Consider the following 16,986-nt stretch of genomic DNA (forward strand, 5'->3'; position numbering starts at 1 on the left):
CTGATTGGAGTGACCCTCGCATCAGAAGATTGGATAGGCGGAGGCAACAGAAGGAAGGGAGGGGCAGGCCTTAATGAGTGCTGAGTCATGGAGCCACACCCCATGGCCTATATAAAGGATCTGCTTTCTGGCAGTCTCTGAGTCAGGCAAAAGTCGAACTTATCTTGCTGAAGTCACTTACTGGTCTCCTGCCTGCTCTGAGGACTTTGCTAGGACTTTGGGCAGAGCTGCAGAGGCAAGCCTGATTCGGATTTCCCTGACCCGGCCGTCAGCGGAGGAGTGGGACACGACAGAATGAAATCTTTTAGAGCTCCTAGAGAACAGGAAATGCCAAAGGATTGAAAACAGAGAACATAGAATCAAAAGGCTGGAAGACACCTCAGAAGTCGTCTAGTCCAAGCCCTGCTCAAGACAGGCAAGTTCCCAGGCAAATGGTTGTCCACTCTATTTTTGAAAACTTCCACTAATAGAGCACTCTCAAAACTCCAGGAGGGATGCTATTCAATTGACTTAAATGTTTTCACTGTCAGGAAATGTCTCCTTACTTCTAGGTTGGATCTTTTTGTTTAATAAGCTTTGACCCATCACTTCTTGCCTGGCCTTCTGGTGCTTTGGAGAATAAACTGTCTTCTTTGTGACAGTTCCTTAAGTCCTGGAAGGCAGTTATCATGTCCCAACCCACCCCCTCAAACCCTTCTTTTCAATAGACTAGACATACCTCTCAAGTGTTCATCCTACAATTGGGTCTCCAGGCCCTTTATCCTCTTTGTTGCTCTTCTCTGCACATTTTCTCAGCATCTTTTTTGTATCATACTTGGAGTTTTGCATCCTATTCTGAACACCACAATACAAAAATGATGCTGAGATCCTGGAAAGTGTGTAGAGAACAGCAAAGAAGATGATAAGGAGTCTGGAAGCTAAATTACATTTGAATGGTTAAGGGAACTAGCTAGTCTAACAAAGAGAAGACTAGGGGTGATATGATGGCAATCTTTCATAAAGTGACCAGATTTCAGCGATGGCAAAGCGGGACACCATTGACCCGGGGGGGGGGGGGCCCTGCGCATGTGCGCTGAGTCTTGCCACCTGCCTGAAGGAGGAGAAGTGGCTGCTGCTTCTCCGTTCTTCCAGGCAGGCTCGGCTCTCCTCTTGGCTCTTCCAGGCAGGCTCGGCTCTTCTCTTCCCCTCGGGTGAAGTCAAGCGGCATCTCTCCTCCCTCTCGCGCCTGCTTCTCCGCCACTCCCCCTTCTCCGCCTCCTCCTCTTGCGTTGCCGCCTCCCATTTTCAGAATGGGAGTGAAACACACAAAAAATCAGGACTTTTTGAAATTGCCGCGGGACGCGGGACAAATTATTAAAAAGCGGGACTGTCCCGCCAAAAGCGGGACGTCTGGTCACTATAATCTTTCAGTACCTGAGAGCAGAGGAAGTCAACTTATTCTCCACAGCCCTTGAGGGCAGGGCAAGAAGTAAGGTGGAAGCTTGTTAAAGAGAGATCAAACCTGAAACTAAGGAGAATTTTTTTTTGACACTGATAACTATTAGTCAATGGCCTTGTCTCCTGAAGTTGTGGGTGCTCCGTCCCTGGAGGTTTTCAAGAAAAGATTGGACAATCATTTGTCTGGGATGGAATAAGGACTCCTGCCCTGGGCAAGGGGGTGTACTAGAAGACCTCCAAGGTTCCTTCCCGCTCTCTAATTCTATTATTTTAACTTCATAAAGGGATTTGCAGCAGCTGGAAGCAGTGAGGCAAAAGCTGATGTGTGGTTCTTTGTTGTGCTGTTATAGAAACACCATTCAGGAATGTGCCTTCAAAATTTATATTAAGAAGACTCTGATTTCTTGAATTTGAAGTTTCACTTCAAAAAAAAAACCCGCTTCATTTTGGCAGTAGTTCAGGGCAAGCAAAGAGATGATTCCACATTGAGCAGCTTCCACTCAGCAGAAAAAAATCAGCAAACTTCAAAAGAGCCTTGTGCAATGTTGTACCTTGATGAATGTATCTTTTCTTTTATGTACACTGAGAGCATATGCACCAAGACAAATTCCTTGTGTGTCCAATCACACTTGGCCAATAAAATTCTATTCTATTCTATTCTATTCTATTCTATTCTATTCTATTCTATTCTATTCTATTCTATTCTATTCTATTCTATTCTATTCATAATGGTTATGCAACATCTCCTCCATTGTTCTCATCAATCTATGATTTGGGATAGGGATCAGGAAGTTGAGGAATATGAAAAAGATGCCTCACCTCAGCCTCATCGCTGTCCAACTCCGTTGCCAGCTCCGCAGGCTGCTGGCGGACCACAACACACCCAGCCCCACCATGGTTTCAGCCCCTGCATTAGGGCTGCAGATGACCTAAGGAAGACCACGCAGGGATCTTGTGCTGTGACCTCTGCAACATGGCTCACGTTCATTTAAGTTAATATCAAAGGCTGTGGTGCATCATTTGCATGAGAAGAAAACTTCTTAGGAACAGGGAATATTTTGGGCAGCTGTTTTGATTTTTCTAACCTGCATGCTTTATATTGCTGCCTCAAGATAACACTGAATAACATATTTAAGCAATTCATGTGTGAAAAACTAAAATTGTAACTCACAAGCTGATTTCTTCACACTTTGGTGAAATTTAAATCTCTTCCTTCAGACACCGTTGGAGAGAATATTTGTAGAAAAGATGATCTAAGGAACTTCAATAGATAGAATTGTTTCTCTCTCTCTCCCTCTCTCTCTTTGCAGAGTATTGGGTTGGAGGATTTTGAGTCTAGAGATGGAGTCTTGTCAGAGCAGCCTTCTCTTTCCTCTGTGGATAAAAGACCCCAAACTTGGAATGCAGTGTGTGTGTGTGTGTGTGTGTGTGTGTGTGTGTGTGTGTGCGTCCACCGCTTGGCTGACAGCAATTTGGGGGAAGTGAGGAGCTTGTGGAGCACCGACTTTTTACCACTTTGAATTAGCCAGTGCGACTTGTTCCATCCTGACCCAGCCGTCCTGAATCAGCCGTGCCCAGAGAGCGTCATCAAGCCAGTCGCACCCACCTATCTGCGGCAACCCAGTTGTGACCAGCCAGCCATGCCCTCCTAGTCGCGGGGACCCGGCTGTGACCACCTAGCTATGCCTACCCAGCCATGCCCACCTGTCCACTGTGAGTCATCATAGTCTTACATGTAGCTGACCCTTTGAGGGCAACCGTAATGCTCATGCGGTCCTCAATGAAATTGAGTTTGACACCCCTGTTTTAGAAGATCTGCACAGTCAGGAAAATACGTTCACGCAAGCAGTTGTGGAGTGAGCTCTGTTCCAGGAGTACTTTGCTTTTTGCCAGTGTCTCTTTTCGCTTCTACCATCGGGCAGAAGACATCGAAGCATAGCCAGCTGGACAAACAGGTTTCAAAACAGCTTCTACCCATCGGCTGTCAGACTCTTAAACACAATCACAATCACTCCGTGCACATACGGAAACGTCTGACTAGTTTTTTCCCCCAATTACTTGTATAGGGATTGTTCTCTATACTATTCATGTCGTTTTGTATTTTCTGTTATGGATTGCACCAGAGAGGCTAAATAGGATGTACAGATACACTATATATATATACTGTATTGTCTTTTCAAAATGAAATTTGTTTTTGCACATCATCCAAATTGTTTAAGGTTGGTGGCTTCATTATTGTTTTAATGTTTAAAAGTTTCACTAAATACTGTTTTTATAAGTTTGGGTTTTTTGGGGAGCAAAGCAATAATAACCATTTTCAGAGAATTCTAGTTTCTGTGTTTGCTGCTGTTTCTTCTCCTTCTCCTTCTCCTTCTCCTTCTCCTTCTCCTTCTCCTTCTCCTTCTCTTTTCTCAGTCCAGATGCTGCCCCAAGTCTGAGGAAGCCTAGCAACGTCCTCAGGGGGTCTTGAGATCCCAGGGCCACCAGCTGAGCTTTATGGACAGTGGACTCTGATCTACAGGCTGCATTTGTGGTTGATGCCCTTCAGTCAACAGCTTCCAATAGGATCCCATACTTAAAAACTTTTGAAATAGCTTTCCACTCTCCTTTTCAGAGGCCAACGTCCCAGGAATAGCGAACAAGGCATCTTGAGATGCCATAAGGAACATGGTCTCAGTTCTACTATTCCATGCCAATTCAAGGCCTGGATGTCTCCCTTTCAGTAACAAGTCTGGAGGTTTTGCTTTTCAAAGGTGTAGTGAACAAGCTACCAAACGGGCTGGTGCATTTAGGAAGAGGAAGCCTGCGTCTTCAGGAAGAGTTGAACCTTGGCAATTTGAAACCAGAGTAATCTCAAGTCCTCAGCTTTTATTGAGTGTGTCCTTGTGAGTTGGATTAAAAACTCACTGCTCTAGGGATAGAAACAATCCTGCATGCTGATAATTTTTTTTCAGGATGTCACCATTCTTGTGGGTGTTTTTGAATAGTTAAGAGATATATTATGCCTAGCTTAATTGGGTTGCTTTTTAAGGGCTGGAGTTGCACGTGGTCCTTCAAAAGGCTTATTTGCAGAGTGTTTTCTTCCTCCATGAAGGAAAGGCCTGCCAGAAAGGCCCTCCATCGTGATTACAAAGAACCTTGTAGGATCCTGCTTTTGAGTAAACCCTTTTGAATCATGAGCAGGGCTTGAAAATCTGGAAATGTGAAATACTTGATCTTATTCTGCTCACCTGCAGGGTCTTCATTTGTCTTGCTTTCAGAGAAATCTCCATGACCAAGAGAGCTGCTAGAAAGAAATCTTTCATTAACAGCTGATTGCCTCCTTCAAAAGTTGCTTTTAAAGTGAGTCATTATGTTTACAGAAGTTGCCTCCAAGCAGCCCTTCTCTCTGCAAATATCTGTACTTGTCGGATACTTTGCTGAAGTCGACCAGGTTGCCTTGTATAGTGATTATGGTTTTGGACTAAATCTGGGGAGGCCCAGGTTCAGCTCCAGTTTTTATCATGGAAATCCATAGATGGCTTTGGGGCCAGTTGCGCTCAGCCCAAAGGGGTAGGGTTATGGGAAAACAGGAGAGCAATTTATGTGTGTGCCAGGAGAAAGGCAGAATATAAATCAAACCATTAGTAGACATTCCTCCCTCCCCTATGCATATTCATGCATCTTTCCCCATGGATTGACCCTGGGGGTTCAGGACAGCATGCAAGAAGCTGTCAGCCGTTCATTGCAATTCCTTAATACTGAACTAAAGTAGAGTTGATCAATGTACAGAAATGAAAGACCAAAAATATGGACAACAGATAATACTGACTTGCCAATAAGGGAATTAAACAGACTTTGGAAGCAAAAGTATAGGTGGAGATTGGCTGTCATGATGATTAATACTGGAAAAGTGGATGGGAAATTAAAATTAAATAATTTTTCACTTGTTTTCAAATTTTAGCATAAGCCGCCCTGAATCACTTTAGAGTTGGATGGCCCCTCCTTCTTGTAAATGGATGGATGGATGGTTGAGAGGCAGTGTAATATGGTTGCAGAAAAGGCAAATCCACAGGATGCTCCACTTTCTCCTGGTTAGGTCAGATTCCACCATGAATACTGGATTCCACATTTTATGAAAGATTCAGAAAAATTCAAACCGTTTCTGAGAAGAAAAACAAGGATAATCCAGAGAATAAAATTTCCCTTGAAGATAGATTGAAGAAGGTAAGTAAGCAAGAATCTCACCCAAAGGGTGAGAGTATTGGTAGCCCTCCACTTATGAGCCCTGCTAAGCCCTGAGACATTTGTTAAGTGAATTCTGTCCTATTTTATGACCTTGCTTGCTACAGTAGTTATAGCTTGACCCCTTCCTCTCTGTGGCAGCCCCTCAAATACTGGAAGACTGCTATTGTGTCTCCCCTGGTCCTTCTCTTCACTAGACTAGCCATGCCCAGTTCCTGCAACCATTCATCGTATGTTTTAGCCTCCAGTCCCCTCATCATCTTAGCTCTTCTCTGCACTTATTCTAGAGTCTCAACATCTTTTTTATAGTGGTGACCAAAACTGGATGCAGTACTCTAGGTGTGGTCTTACTAGGGCTTTATAGAGTGGTATTAGTACCTCACTTGATCTTGATTGTATTACTCTGTTAATCCAATTTAGGGTTGGCTTTTCTGGCTGCCGCCACACACTGCTAACTCATGTTTAACTGGTTGTCCACTAGGACTCCAAGATCCCTCTCACAGTTACTGCTATTAAGCCTGGCTTCGGCCAGTCTATATGTGTACTTTGGGGTTTTCTTGCCTAAGTGTAAGATTTTACTTTTCTCTACATTGAATTTCATTTTGTTAGTTAGGGCCAGTGTTCAAGTCTGTCAAGATCCATCTAGATCTTGAGACTATCTTTTAGGATGTTGGTTATTCATAACATAACATAACATAACAACAGAGTTGGAAGGGACCTTGGAGGTCTTCTAGTCCAACCCCCTGCCCAGGCAGGAAACCCTACACCATCTCAGTCAGATGGTTATCCAACATTTTCTTAAAAATTTCCAGTGTTGGAGCATTCACAACTTCTGCAGGCAAGTCGTTCCACTTATTAATTGTTCTAACTGTCAGGAAATTTCTCCTTAGTTCTAAGTTGCTTCTTTCTTTGATCAGTTTCCACCCATTGCTTCTTGTTCTACCCTCAGGTGCTTTGGAGAACAGCCCGACTCCCTCTTCTTTGTGGCAACCCCTGAGATATTGGAACACAGCTATCATGTCTCCCCTAGTCCTTCTTTTTATTAAACTAGACATACCCAGTTCCTGCAACCGTTCTTCATATGTTTTAGCCTCCAGTCCCCTAATCATCTTTATTGCTCTTCTCTGCACTCTTTCTAGAGTCTCAACATCTTTTTTACATCGTGGAGACCAAAACTGGATGCAATATTCCAAGTGTGGCCTTACCAAGGCATTATAAAGTGGCACTAACACTTCACGTGATCTTGATTCCTGCCAGCTTAGTATCATCTGCAAATTTGGTAAGTAAGTTTCCCTTCTATTCCTTCATCTAAGTCATTTATGAAGATATTGAAGAGTACTGAGCCTAAGACGGAACCTTGCGGTACCCGACTGCTTACTTCCCTCCATGTGGAGGGAATACTGTGGACAGCCAAGAAAACAAACAGATCATTGAACAAATCACCCCAGAGTTTTCACTCAAGGCACAAGTGATCAGGCTCAACTTATCTTACTTCAGACATGTTATGTGAAGACCCAGCTTCCTAATATGGGGAAAGGTGGAAGGAAAAGAGACAAGAACAACCAGCAGCAAATTAGGGTGGAGATGAATTACAGTATTGGGAGACCTGAAGGACCTGAAGGTTAGGGACAGATTGTGATGCAGAAAATCTATGTGGTTGCAAAGAATCAACACAGGTAACTGTTAAGTTTGGGCAATGACGAGGCAGGAGACCACACAAGTGACAACAGCTCTTTAGTTTATTGTGACCCAGCAAAAGACCAACAGCAAAAACCCCTCTTTAAATACTATTTTGGCTGGGGCATCAGCCAATCAGCAACGTGCTAGTTCCCGCCCAAACTTCCCTCTTAAAGTTCAAATACATAACACTCTTCCCCTCCCAGAACGCATTGAGCCCCTTTTTTGCATGGAATTTGCATGTTATTTCTCCACGTAGGCACGCAGGTAGACAGGGCGTCTCCTAACTCTTTCTGACCTGCGCAATTCATTCCCTGGGAGTGAGTCGAGCTGGTCGGAGGGATAGTTTGTTCCTCCCAGCTCCTCCTCTAGGCCCTCCGGCCCTGGATTACTTGCAGAGTCGTCCCTGCAGTCTTCTGGAGGAGCCGATTGGCGTCACTGGACTTCTACAAATTCAGATAAGTCCTCCGATCGCCGTGGGTCTGAGTTAGCTGTTGGTTCAAATATTTGGTAGTCAGGGTCTGGTTGCGCGGTTTCTGATTTATTTTGTACTCTTCTTCGTAATTGATCTATGTGGCGCCTCCATACTCGGCCATCCCCCATGTCCACTATATATGATTTTGGACCTGTTACTCCAGTGATCCTTCCTTTAAGCCATGCTGGGCCTTCACCATAGTTATGTGCCCACACTGAATCACCCATTGCCATTTCCCTGGTTTTTTTCCTGGATGCCTTGGTACCTGTCAGGGGAATATGTTGGGTTTAATCTATCTAATGGACACCTGAGTTTCCTACCCATCAATAGTTCGGATGGGCTGTGCCCTGTGGCTACACAGGGGGTTCTGTGTTGTACCGCTAAGAAGGTATCGATTTTGGCTTGCCAATCACCGGGGGTTATTCTGGATAGAGCTTCCTTGGCACTGCGAACGAATCGTTCTGCAAGTCCATTCGTCGCCGGGTGGAAAGGCACCGAGAGGACATGTCGGATGCCCTCTTCTGCTAAGTACCCCTCGAATTGAGTAGCCGTGAATTGCGAGCCATTGTCAGACACTAGGGTGTCTGGCAATCCGTGCGTTACAAAAAGGTGCCGCAATGTTGTAATTACGGCTTCGGCTGTTGTGGATTTCATAAGCAAGATTTCTAACTACTTTGAAAATGCGTCTACCACGATTAAAAATGTTTGCCCATGGAATGGCCCGGCAAAGTCTATGTGGATCCTGGACCAAGGACCCTGGGGTTTCTCCCATTCCCTTATGGGGGCTGTCGGGGGTAGTGGCCTTGACTCTTGGCAGGCCTGGCATTTTCCTACCCTGTCGCCAATGTCTTTATCCATTTGTGGCCACCACACATAACTCCTCGCAAGGCTTTTCATTCTCACAATCCCTGGGTGACCCACATGTAACAGTTCCAACACGTTTTCTCACAGTTTCTCCAGGATAACCACTCTATCCCCCCATAACAGACAACCCTCTTGAACCGACAATTCCGAGCGTTTTTTGGTAAAGTCTTTGAAACGATCCCCCGGTGCATCGGGCCATCCCCTCTGTACCCAACCGATTACAGTCCTTATAATAACGTCTCTGTACGATGCCCTAGTCACTTCCTTAGAAGTGACCGGCCCGGAGTCTAGAGAGTCAATTAGTAGGATGGGTGTTCCCGGAGTCAGGTCTTTGATTGTCTCTGGTAGCGGGCATCTACTCAAAGCGTCCACGTGTCCTAGGTCCTTCCCTGGACGGTGGGGCAATTTGTACGAGTATGCCGCCAGGAAAATAGTCCAACGGGTCATTCTGGGTGATAGGGCAACCGGGGTTGGACGGTCCCCCGCCAGGAGTCCTAACATGGTCTGTGGTCTGTTACTATTTCGAAATGGCGCCCAAATAGGTATTCGTGGAATTTTTTGACTCCTGAAACTATGGCCAGGGCCTCTCTGTCTAACTGGCTATAGTTTCTTTCTGCTGCTGACTTCGTGCGGGAAAAATATGCTATGGGGGCTTCCGATCCGTTCGGCAGCCTATGGCTGAGGACAGCCCCTACCCCATAGGGTGACGCATCGCAGACTAGCACTAGTGGTAATGTCCCGTTATATTGGATTAGCAGGCTATCACTTGACAAAAGGTTCTTAACGCCCTCGAATGCTCTGGCCTCAACCTTGCCCCACGTCCAAGCAGCCTTTTTTGCTAATAGCTTGTGCAGCGGCTCTGCTACTGTTGCTTTATTTCGCAAGAAAACCACGTAGAAGTTCACAAACCCTAAAAATGCCTGTAATTCAGCCTTATTTTTGGGAGCCGGAGCCTTTTTGATGGCTCGCACTTTGCTCTCCGTGGGGTGGATGCCTTCTCTGTCTATTTGGTAACCCAAGAATTCTACGGATTTGACTCCTATCTGGCATTTGTTGAGCTTGACCTTAAGTCCAGCAGACCTGAAAATGCCCAAGACCTTCCGTAATTTGACCCCTAACTCATCTAGGTTCTCTGCTGAAACTAGTACGTTGTCAAAATATGGCACGACCCCCGGTATTCCTTGTAGCAGATGTTCCATTAGATTTTAGAACAACCCTGGGGCTACGCTGACTCCAAACTGGAGTCGAGTGCATTTGAATGCGCCTCGATGCGTTACAATCGTCTGTGCCTCAGCTGTGTCATTGTCTATGGGTAATTGTTGTTAGGCTTGGGCCAAATCGAGTTTGGCGAAGACCTGCCCTTGTCCCAATGAGTGCAACAGATGTTGCACTACGGGAACAGGGTATGTGCTCTTTTGCAATGCTTTGTTAAGCGTTGCTTTGTAGTCAGCGGAAATCCGGACTGATCCGTCCGGTTTGACTGGGGTCACAATCGGTGTCTCCCATTTGGCATGGTCGACGGGAACTATTATGCCCTGGTTTACTAGTTTGTCTAACTCCCGGTCTATCTTGGGCTAAGGGCGAAGGGTACCCGCCTAGCCTTTAACCTAATGGGAGCCACCTGGGGATCTAAGTTAAACGAAATAGGGGTCCCCACGTATTTGCCCAGGCAGTCTGGAAGACGTCCTCGAACTCTTTCAGCAGTTCATCCTTTAGGGTGACTCCGTTTCTGTGAACCCCGGTCACTTCCATCCCCAGGGCTCTGAACCAGTCCAGGCCCAGCAAACTTGGAAGGTTTCCATCTACGATGGTGACCGGTAGAGTTTTCTTTAGGTTTCCGTATCTCACTTTGACGGACGTGACTCCTTGAACAGGGATCCGGTTTCCCTGGTTGTCTTGCACTCTCAGCTTTTGGGTTTGCAGTTGGCGTTTCGCGACCTCTGGCAGGTTCCTCGCGACGGTGTCCCAGGACATGATCATGATCGACGATCCGGTGTCCACCTCCATCTTACACGGCACTCCTTTGATGTGCGTCTGTGTGAATATCTTCTTTTCTATTCACGTTGATGCGTGGCCCACTCGTACAGTTGTTTGGTTCAATTTCGCGCCTCTCTTGGATGAGCCAATCCCTGGCCGTTTCGTCGGTCCAGCGTTCTGCTGATTGGCTGGTTTGAATTTTGGGCGGGACGGTTGTGGGGCTCGACAGGCTTGTGCGATGTGCCCTTTCTTTTCGCACCGCTGGCAAATTGCGTCCTTGAATCTGCAATTTTGTCGTTGGTGTTGGTCTCCGCAGCTCACGCACTCGTCCCGGTCGCCTCTCTCCGACCTCCCGGTATAGAAGACCTCTTCTTCTTCCTCGCCCCCGGATTCGGCCTCAACGACCTCGCTGTGGACTGGCACTGCTTTTGTGCCGGTGTTCGGTGTGTTCGGTTTCTGTAGAGTCTCCGCCGCTTTGGTGGACATCTCGTGTGCCCTGGCCTCGTCCAGGGCCAGGGCTAGGGTCAGGTTGCTTTTGGACAGCAACCGCCTCTGTAAACGAATGTCTCGGACCCCACAAATGAGTTGTTCCAGTAAAGAGTCATCCAAATCCCGGTACTAACAGTGGGTCGCGGCTTTCCTCAATGCAGCCATGTACACGCTTATAGATTCGCCCTCGCGCTGAACTTGCTGTCTTAGCTCGAAACGCTGAACAAACTTCGACGACACCGGAGCGTAGTGTGCCTTCAGTGTCCTTTGCAGCGTTTGCCATGGTACCGACTGTACCGGCGTTGGTTCTGACAGCGACTCGGCGGTATCGAAAACCTCTGGTCCGCAGTGACTCAGGAAGTAAGCACGCTTCCAATTGTCCGAGACTCCCTGTAGTTCGTTTGCTTCGAGGAAACACTCGAAGCGGGCCATGTACGACCCCCATTTCTCCTTGGCAGGGTCAAATGGCGCTGGCGGTGTATAGCTGGACATGGCTATGTAACCGCTTCCGATACTGGCTGGGTTTTGCGAATCCGTACTCCTTCAGCTCTTTTCCTGGTCTCGCTGCCTCAGTATCCCACCTTCGTCACCAATGTTAAGTTTGGGCAATGACGAGGCAGGAGACCACACAAGTGACAACAGCTCTTTAGTTTATTGTGACCCAGCAAAAGACCAACAGCAAAAACCCCTCTTTAAATACTATTTTGGCTGAGGCATCAGCCAATCAGCAACGTGCTAGTTCCCGCCCAAACTTCCCTCTTAAAGTTCAAATACATAACAGTAACGGTACCTAATCAGTCACGTGTAGATCTTTTAAAATCTCTTGATCACCAATCACTTTCATTTTGCAAGAGATGCTTGATGTATCCCTGGAAAAATGGAAGTCCCTTTTCCTCTGTGCCCAGCTAATCTGTGATCAGCTCAGAGAGCAGAATTAAGTCAGCTGTTTCCTCATTTTTACTAATATGAGAAAACTGCAGGCTTGTCAGGATGGCTGCCAGACATGAGGTGGGGGTGTCAGTGTTCATATTCTCTCTCTTCTCTCCACCCACCACCAAAATTGCTTTTGCAATGGAAGAGCAGTGAACTTGATGGGGAAAATGCTTGAATGCCGCCCCCCCCCCCGCCAATCTATGAAGAAAACTGCACTTTTCCCCTGCTAAAAGCAATCTTGATGAAGGTTGATGGGAAAAGTGAAGCTAAAGCCCCTCCTTGCAAATGTCTGTAGGGGAAGAAAAACTCACTCTCTCTGTCTCTCTCTGTGGAATGAAAAGAAGAGAATTGTCTGAATATTGTCTGTCTGTACTTTGGATCTTTTACTGCAGTCCGCCTTCCTGCTTGGCCCCAGTATGAGCCTTTTGCACATTTGCTAGAGAAAATTCCCAGATTGATTCCTGAATTAACTTTTTCCACATTGAGTTACCTTTCCCACTGATAATGAAGGTGGCATGCATATTTTAAAAGCAATTACTTTGGACATTTCTTATCTATTTTAGTAGGTTCCGGGTGAACCCTTGTCGATCTGTCAATCTCTTTCATTTTAATTCTTGCAGGAATTGTTTGCTGGCCACTAGAAGTACATTCCACAACTTTCCCATTATTCTGGGCTGCTTCAGAATTTCAAGCCACCTGCCCTCCCTTGCTTTTTGTCAGAGTTCATCACAACAACACATTACTGGCATGTGGGAAAGGGGTACTGGCTGCGCTGAATTTGCAGGCTGTGGTTATACTGGTGTATGTTTAACTAAACCAGGCCTTCCACTCTGGTTTCCAAAGCCAGCCTGGCTTAAGGGAGGCAAAAGTTCCCACAAGCCCAAACTCCTCTGAAGGCTTCCTTGCCTTGCTTTCCAGCGCCCTCCCCTCCCCATCCCCTGCAGAAGGCAGGCTAAGTGAGAGTTATTGTCCTGGGCTGGACACTTTATCACCTTCATAGCGATGGCCATCGGGAGCAAGTCGCCCTGTCACAGTCCCTGCTTGCCCCTCTCCCTGCCCAGGATCTGTCGGGGTCCAGTGCAGCCTGCCAAAGGAGAACTCCTTCTCCCCAAGCCCAGGGCACAATTGGAAGCTGGGCTACCAGCTAGCGGAAGTGATCAAGTAACCATCTTTTGCAAAGGGAGACAGCTTCTGTTCCAGTATGGCTCCAGTGCCAAAGCCCTGGTCCTTCCAACTATTGGAAGCCACCTGTTCCTCCATCTGGGACCTGAGGTGGATCATCACCCTAATCATATTAAGAGAGGAACGGGCCTAGAGTACAGCTAACTTGTGTTGAGTTAACCAACGTTGAATTGTCCTGCGGTTGAGTAGCCACGCAGCGAGTTGCCCCATTCCAATACAACTTTGACCCAAAGCTTTTGCAGGCTGATTTTGGGAATTTGGCAGTGGCACAGCTGAGAGGCCAAATGGGGACTTAAGCAAGAACTTATCAGGTTGCAAAAAGAAAAGGCCAGAATAATTTCTCACTATGGGGAAGATGACCCCTTGCAAAGCCCACCATTGTCAAAGAAATGGAGATCCGGATTGGTTTAATGCTGAAGGGGTCAGGCTAGAAACCAAGAGATGGTAAGTTCAGGTCTTCCCTTGGGCATGAAACCAGCTGAGTAGCCTTGGCTCAATCACACTCTGAGCCATGGTGGTGTGGCCTGTCGGCCGCCAGCCACCCCAGCAGCCGAATCAGAGGAGGCGTGGGAGTCAGGGTCAGCATCAAGGCAACCTGAGAGCTCCGAGTGGGAAGAGGGAGTGGAGCTGGCAGAGAGAGAGAGAGACAGAGAGAGAGAGAGAGAGGCGGAGCCTGGGCCATCCGTCAGCCCTCAGATGGAGAGTCAACAGCCCCCAGGTCTGGAGGTGGTTGATGAGGAAGAGGAGGAACAGCTGGGTCCAGTGCCTGACACAAGGATGCGCAGAAGGCAGAGGAGAGGAGAGCAGTGGAAATCTATGTGCCGGTCCTTGGGACGGAAAAGGCACCGCTGCTAGCAGAGCCCCACCCTAGCTCTGAGGATAGAGAAACTTTTTGCTGGGGCTGCTGGGGCTCCTAATAAAGGAATCTTTGAGTTCACTTCAGAGGGTTTGTCATGTTTGGGGAGCTGGGTCAGAATACCTAGAAGGGTGCAAGGGCAAATCACCCCCACATCTCCCCCTCCCCCATGGGACCTGCTAATGCTACTAATGATTGTGGTTAGAATTACAACTCCGAGATGGTGGGATAAAACTGGAGGGCAGAATGTCGAGTGCAAGCCTTGAGCTTCTGAACAGGAACTGCAGCATTTCCCAAGAACAGAAAAATTAGGGGATGGGGCTGCGGTCTCTATTCTTGCTGCTGCCACAGCCAATATGCGAATATATTTTTAGGAAGGAAGCCATAAAATTGAAAGATGCTTAGAAGTGTTGAAGTCAAAAACTGTCCAGGAGGATAAGAAGTGAGGCGTGAAGGGATGGGGTTTTTTTCCCCTCCCAAAATATTGAATTCCATTCTGAACGTGCACTTCCTTGATGCTCCATTCTCTGACCTGGCTATGCACAGCCTGCCTTCAATATGGGGCCATCTCTGAAAATAGGGAATAATTCATGTCTCCTTCTTCCCTTTCTGTCAGTCTGCTGCCGAGGTGGTACCTTTATGCCATCTGTTGCATGAGCCACACAGCAACAACTAGTCTTAGATTGTTTTCAAAGCTAAGAATGACTTTGTAGGTGAAAGTGATGCCAGACAAATTTAATTATCTTTCTACCTGTTATCAACAGTTCAACGGATGCAAGTGCGTGAAAGGGGTGTTTGTGCATTTAACTGCAGCTGATTCATGTGGATCTGTTTTTACACATACAAAGTGTATCGCAATTTTTGCACTTGGAGCTTTCACGTCTACACCTACCCCACCCCAACCCCATCCAGAAGGAGAATGGTATAACTTCAGGATCATGAAGAAAGTCCTGTGAAATAAGAAGGGAAAGCGGACAGACGTTCTTGGGTTAAGGGAGCTGCTGGAGGGGAAATGGCTCCTACCTGCTTGCAGCCCCTTCTCCAGGTAGGGAAAGTGCCTGGAAATAACAGCATCAGAACTCCAGTTGAATTGTACGCATATCTACAGATGGACATTATGGACAAATATATCTTTATCTATATAGAAAAGTGTGACGGGTGAGTGGCTGGCACACTGACTGAGAAAGTGTCATTGGGATGTCAGTGTTACCCCAATTTAGACAGGCTGCAGGAACATTGAAATGTTTGGCTTTTTCTTATAAAAATCTGCCCTCAAAAAGCATCTATATATGTTGAAAGCAGGGCCTGCACCCCGGGAATTTGCATTTTAAAAAAACTCTTGGAGAAAAGTAAACGTGAAAAGCATTTGTCATTTTTTTACTATGAGCACTGGCAGACATTAATAATGACATTCTGTTGCCTGCTCTCAAAAGAAAGTATATATCTACCCATACACCTACATAACACACATTTACAAATTCTACACACACACACACACACACACACACACGTTTATTGTATACGTGATGATGTGGAATTGCAGTATGCCACAGTAATATGGACTAGAAATAGACAGGTTTCTAAATAAATTTTAGCTATAGTTTGTGTGTTTGGTTGACTCAAAAGGCTCCAAATCATTCCTGAAAAGAGATTTGAATTTGGAGAAAGTGGAAAGTATGGGGAAAAAAAGGTACTCAAAACAACTGCCCTGATTGCGTTAGGAATAAGCTAAAGCGCAGAGTGACTTTGATAGGCCTCACCGCATCAAGGCCCTTTCCTCTAGCCTCCTTCCTCAAAGGATCCTGTTATTCCACAGGATGCCACCAGGGGCAGCCTTCCATCGCGGTCATGGCCTGTGTTCTGGTGGCGTGCGTTTCTTGCGGAAGATGGCAAAGCCCTCAAGTGGAACACGGGGAAGGAAACCGAGAAACCAAGTTCTGTAAAAATGGTTTCAGTGCAAAGATTAAGGTGAATATAGAATCTTAGAAACTGGGAAGGAACTTCCGGCCCTGTTTTCCTTCTCCCTGGGTATTTGCAGCATGAACTGAGCTGTTTGGCAGACCAGCGTTACTCAATATGGGCAGCTTGAAGACCCCAGCTACAGCAGGGGTCCTTGACTCCCAATCCATGGACCGGCACAAGACCACGGCATGTCAAACACCAGACCGTGCAAACAAGGGAAGCCCCATCATGGGATGCAGGCAGCACACGAAACTACGTCCCCGCCAGTCCACCAAAAAAACCTCTCCAAAGAACCGATCCCTGGTGGCCAAAAGGTTCGGGACTGCTGAGGTACAGAATTCCTCAGCCAGCATAGTGGTAGCTTGATTTACAATCATTTGTTTAGTGACTGTTTGAAGTTACAGTGGCACTGAAAACAAGTGACTTACACTTACGGCCATTGCAATATCTCCATGATGCACATGATCAGAATTCAGACATTTGGCAATGGGCATGCATTTACAACAGTAGCAGTAATCTTAGTTTCAAGCTTCGAAGTGTATTCAGGCTGCTTTGGTTGTGGTCCGTCAGCAGCCTGCGGAGCTGGCAACGGAATCGGACAGCGATGAGGCTGAGGTGAGACCAGGGCCATTGGGGAGTGAGGTGTGGACTCCAGAGCCTCCAGAGACTGACAGTAGTGAGGCAGAAGAACAGGAGGAGCCTGTTCCTAATGCACGCATGAGAAGAGCTGCCAGAAGGCAAGAGCAGCTCCAGCAAAGAGAACAACTTGGGAGTAGGGCCAAGAGATGATTGGCCCCTCCCATAAGGCTTAAAACAGACCAGCACTGGCGTTTGAGCTTTGCCAGAAAACAACGTTGGTAGCTACGTCTTCTGCTTCATCTTCTGCTTTGTCTACATGTTGCCTTTATTT

At 46.7% G+C, this 16,986-nt stretch overlaps 1 long non-coding RNA gene across 1 annotated transcript in view; it reads left to right on the plus strand.

Moving 5' to 3' along the window:
- The first annotated feature begins 4,546 nt into the window (after nt 1–4,546).
- LOC131183984 (uncharacterized) overlaps nt 4,547–16,986 on the plus strand; it is a 43,156-nt gene continuing 30,716 nt past the window's right edge. Inside the window, exons 1-3 of the long non-coding RNA XR_009151896.1 lie at nt 4,547–4,779; nt 5,381–5,643; nt 6,801–6,940. This is a non-coding gene — a long non-coding RNA (uncharacterized LOC131183984). The remainder of the gene's footprint in view (nt 4,780–5,380; nt 5,644–6,800; nt 6,941–16,986) is intronic.

Source organism: Ahaetulla prasina, chromosome 12 (genome assembly GCF_028640845.1).
Source record: "Ahaetulla prasina isolate Xishuangbanna chromosome 12, ASM2864084v1, whole genome shotgun sequence".
In the NCBI taxonomy this organism is placed as follows: Eukaryota; Metazoa; Chordata; class Lepidosauria; order Squamata; family Colubridae; genus Ahaetulla; species Ahaetulla prasina.